Source organism: Acanthisitta chloris, unplaced genomic scaffold (genome assembly GCF_000695815.1).
Source record: "Acanthisitta chloris isolate BGI_N310 unplaced genomic scaffold, ASM69581v1 scaffold16982, whole genome shotgun sequence".
Lineage (NCBI taxonomy): Eukaryota > Metazoa > Chordata > Aves > Passeriformes > Acanthisittidae > Acanthisitta > Acanthisitta chloris.
Window position 1 is genome coordinate 12,353 of NW_008658959.1, and position 4,988 is coordinate 17,340.

Here is a 4,988-nt window from a genome sequence, read left to right on the forward strand (position 1 = left end):
AAAATATTAAATGTTTTTAAAAATACTAAATTTTTTAAAAATACTAAATATTCTTAAAATTACTAACTATTATATCCACAGTTCTTACATCTAAAATTTTGTGGTACTTGAATGTGGTTTTGAAACAAATTTATCTATTTTGACCTACCCCCAGCCAGGGAAGGTTTTCCTCATACATATATATATATAAAGTTGCATCTTCTAGGCAGTATTTTCTCTCATTTTTGTGCTCCTCCTGAGCAAAATTGAATGGGATTTTCAACTCAGATGTCACATTACTCCACATTTGAATCTGATGGTGTTGAAGATTTCCAGTACCAAAACTCCCTCCAAAAACTAAACCACAAGTGCAACAAAATTCCCCTCAAAAAACACCCAAACTCCCCCTTTAGAGCACAGGACATTCCAGCTAAGCATTCTAGGCTATCCCAAGGTTAGCAGCACTTCATTTTAAACCTTCAGATTAAGACAGCAAGAATCAAGTGACAACCCAAAATCCTGGAAGAGTTTTTACCTATTTGCTGCCATAATTATTCTGTGGGCACTTAACAAAGAGCTCTGACAATGTTGGGTTTTAATTTGCATTGACCAAGATGGATTTCCTTCAGTAGGCTGAGCAGTAACAGCGTTTGGCTATGGCTGGTGTAATGCTTTGCAGACCTTTGGGTTAGAGATCTGCAAAGGATTACAGCAGCCATAGCCAAACTCACCACTTAATAGCTTAGATGGCAAAACTCATGGTGTTGTAAGACATTGCCTTCCAAAGTTATTTCTTCCTAAGCATTCAGGGATGAGAAGAGGAGGCAGGAGTCAACAGCAAACAGTTCTCCAGAAACAACTAGGCATGAAAGGGAGGAGGTTTAGGTGAGATACTGGGGAGAAATTCCTCTCTCTGAGGGTGCTGAGGCACTGGCACAGGTTGCCCAGAGAAGCTGTGGCTGTTCCATCCCAGGCTGGATGCGACTTGGAGCACCCTGGGCTGGTGGAAGGTGTCCCTGCCCATGGCAGGGGGTGGAACTGGATGCTCTTTAAGGTTCTTCTAACCCGAAAAGTGTTGTTTCATTCTTCATGAAGAGTGTTAAGGTTGCTGTCAAAGACCTTTCAATGCCAAAGGAATTTTGCTCTCCCTGTCTCCTTTCACAGCAGAATTTTCGGATAGAATATGCTGGTCATGTTCTGATACTCCATAATTCCAGTTCCAGCACTATCACAACTGAAGTAGTGTGCACAGCACAATTGACCAACACCCCTAGTTTATAGCACTGGAGGCTGGATCATGTCAGCATTGGAATTAGCACATTATGCCACTCAGACTCCTTAGCTTTGGGAAAACGGACCCCACTCCCAAATGTGAAGGAATGATCCTGGAATACTGCTGCTGGCTGCCAAGAGCAACAACTGGGAGTTCTCTCAGAAGTGAACAGGATCTTGTTTCTCAACCACTGTAAGAGTTGCAGCAAAACAGCTTAATGAGTAGGTCACAACTTGCTTTTATCAAGCAGTTTGGTAACCTTGTTTAAAATGCAGATCTTTATGTGTCAGACAACATTGGATAACTCAGATTAAAGCTCTTCCCAGAGGATCAGCTTCTTTGCCTAATTTTGGAGAAAACTGCAGTAGTGAGGCAGCCTCAGAATATGAAACCAGAGGTAGAACCTGCTGCTGATGTCACCACTACTGTCAGCCCTCACATCTTTGTGGGCATCCCTTGGCATCCTCAGGGGCTTCAGCACTGCAGGCACAGGTAGCCCAGGGACTCCTGGCTAGTGTTAGCCTTCACCCTGCACTGACCTCAGTCTCAACTGAGTCTTGATTTTAAATGGTTAATAATGATGAGCCATTCTGGTTTTCCAAGGCTTTTACAGTTTGCTTCCTTTTAAAGTTTTTGCTCTTAGGCATAATAGAAATTTAAGTTCAGAAAGTATCTTCATCACAGCACTGAAATAGTTCCCCTGATGCACAAAGAGATTCCAAATTCCTGGAAGTTACTCCTTGTACTTTTCACCAGAGGAAATCACTTTCAGATGAGAGTGGCTCTTGCCCTCTTTATATAACCTTGTAGCCTACAGTCAACCAAGGCTTCTCCTTTTTAGTCTCCATTGGCTGAGAAATGTCTGCACAGATGAGGCTGAGCTCTCCTAGAAAGTAGCAGTTGTTTTCTGCTATGTGTGTTCACTATACAGAGTCAGTTTGCCACCCGAACTAGTGCTGTCCTTGCATCCCAGTGGAGTCACACTGATATAGGAGACTTCACACACTGCAGGAGCTGAAATGGGGTCTGTAATTCCTTTTAGAGTTTTTGCACTGAGTGTGGAGACTTTGCAAAGGGCTTGGTGGGTATGGAATCACAGGATGGTTTGAGTTAGAAGGGACCTTAAAAGTCATCTAGTACAAACTCCACTGCTACGGGCAGGGACACCTTCCACTAGCCCAGGTTGCTCCAAACCCCATCCAACCTGGCCTGGAACACTCCCAGGGATGGAGCAGCCACAGCTTCTCTGGGCAACCTGTGCCAGTGCTTCAGCACCCTCACAGCCAAGAATTCCTTCCCAATAGCCCATCCAGTCGTGCCCCCTGGTAGTGGGAAGCAATTCCCTGTGTCCTGTCCCTCCAGGCCCTTGTGAATAGCGCCTCTCCAGCTTTCTTGGAGGCCCCTTCAGGCCCTGGAATGCTGCAGTTAGGTCACCCTGAAGCTCTTCTCCAGGCTGAAGATCTCTGATGCTTTTCCATTCAGTGATTTCTTAACTTCTGTGGACATTTTACTCTATGTCACCAACAGCTTTTGGGGCTGACATCCATTTTGATTGTCTTCAGTAAACAAAGCATTTATTTGCTTTTCTTAGTTGTTTTGCCCATTGCTGCCTCTCCCGAATCCATAAACCAGAGGAAGACAACAACTGAGGCAAACAATTAGAGCTTTCCTGGAGGTCTGTGTGAGCCACGAAGCTGTTAGGTGTGAGAGCTCGTTAGAGCCTGCCCAGGCGTGTTTGCTCCTCAACAAGCTGCTGCCGCCTTAGTTTCACTTTCAGAAGTGCTCTCTGGAGCCTTTCCAGGGCAAGGTTGGGGGTTTTGTAATGCTTAATGCAAAGAATGGATCAGGTAATGAGCACAGTTACAAAGTTTGGAAACACTTAAAAGTGAGTTTTAATAGAATATAGAATTAAGAATGTGTTTGCCCTGTTAACCACTGCCTCGCAAGGAGAGCAGGTACACTTTTCAGTCTCCTTTGGCAATGAAAATATCTTGAAACCTTCTAGTTTCTTAACTATTTTAACTACAGGGATAAGCTAAACAGATTTATCTATTAACTTTCTAATATATATATATTCACTTTATATATTAGCTGTTAATATATTAGCTTTATATATTAACTATTAATATATTAACTTTATATATTAACTTGGTAAATAAAAATGCTAAATTCCACTTAAAACTTATTACTCATTTAATACTTCCCGAATATTTTTAGTCTGGATAAAAAAATAATGTGAGTATTCACATACAGAGAAACCTCACAGCTGCATCATCATCATCTCGCTTAGATGGATGTGGTTTAGACATGGTTAATTATACTTAGCCAAATGATTAAACAATTCATTCACATTCCTTGCTTGTCCAGAATTCCTGTGCTCCTGTTAAATCCAGGGTAGTTTTAACAGGTAATTGTGCTAATTAGCTGTTAAATCCAGGGAATTAGCAGCACTAAATATCAGGGATATATATGCAGTGTAGAAAATGCTCAGTCTTTATGCTCAGCATCTGAATTAAATCTGTCCTGTGAGTGTTTTTTCTTGGATGTAAACAGAGGAAATGCTTTAATGCAAGAAGAAACAAAATAGAGACTTGTGACAATTCCAGAGAAATCGAGGAGGTTGCAGTTCCTCATCCATAAGCTGACAGGCAGTTTTTGGGACAGAAATCCTGCTTTTGTGGCCAGGGAGCAAATATGTACTTGTGGTTTATATAACACAGCAGCAGTTATTAGCAACTGATTGTTTGGCTTTTTGAGGTGTTGGGGTTTTTTTTATGTCTTATCAAACCTGCTGTCACTTTAGGCACAGTGATCACCAGAAAAGAAAAGCTTAGATGCATTTAACATCCAGAATGTGAAGTTAAAAAACCCCTCTGCCTCTGTGTTTTACAGAATGAATTATAGGAGAGACTTGCCTGAGTAAATACCAGTTCTTAATGTTGGAAAATTTGGAAAAATTTGCTTTTTCTGTTCTACTCAGCCAAATATTTACTGGTTGGAAGCAAAGCTGGTGGCACTAGATGTCATTGTGTACTGAGAGTGTGCGGCCAAGTCACTTGGGCCAGAAATGGTGACTGTCCTAAGCACAAAATGTCAATATTTGTGTGTTTTCTTGGCTCATGGTAACATCAGTAAAGCAAACAGACCTGGTCACTGTCTCAGTTTAATCTTTCCTACTTCTTATTTTTTAAAAAAATCAAATTATTGTTACTATTCACCTTAATTTATGTTGTGCATAAAGGGAAATGAAAGGAAGGAAACCTAATGCTTAAGAATCCCCTTTTCCAACAAGGAAGCCTCAGTTAGATGAATTACAATTCCAGCTCATCCATCAGACATGATTTTATGGACCTTCTGGTTTCTAAAGAGAATCCCTCTGGGACTTCAGTCCTTCAGACACTGGGAGCTCCGTGACCAGAGAGCTTGTTTTATTTTCTTCTTCTCTTTTTAGGTTGGGGAAACACATTTTGAATCTTTCGAGAAATGAAGGAATGCTTAGACCTTAAGTTTGGCTTCAGAAGAGACATTTCACCACCTTGGAGGAAATTTACATTCACTTTGCGTTGTTTTCCCAACTATCTATGAAGGTTGGACTTGCTGATCTTGGAGGTCTTTTCCAACCTTTATGACTGCTGAGATTCCTACATGAATTGTTTTGATTACTGCCTTATTTTATTAGTTTAATAATGTCACATACCTTCATTCCATAGATGCTTGTGCTCTTTCAGAATACTCT

The 4,988-nt window shown here is 41.2% G+C and overlaps 1 protein-coding gene across 1 annotated transcript in view; it reads left to right on the forward strand.

The window, feature by feature from the left end:
- The window catches only part of SMC4 (structural maintenance of chromosomes 4), a 27,605-nt gene that overhangs the window by 10,171 nt on the left and 12,446 nt on the right, over positions 1–4,988 (forward strand). The gene's annotated exons all lie outside the window — the stretch shown is intronic.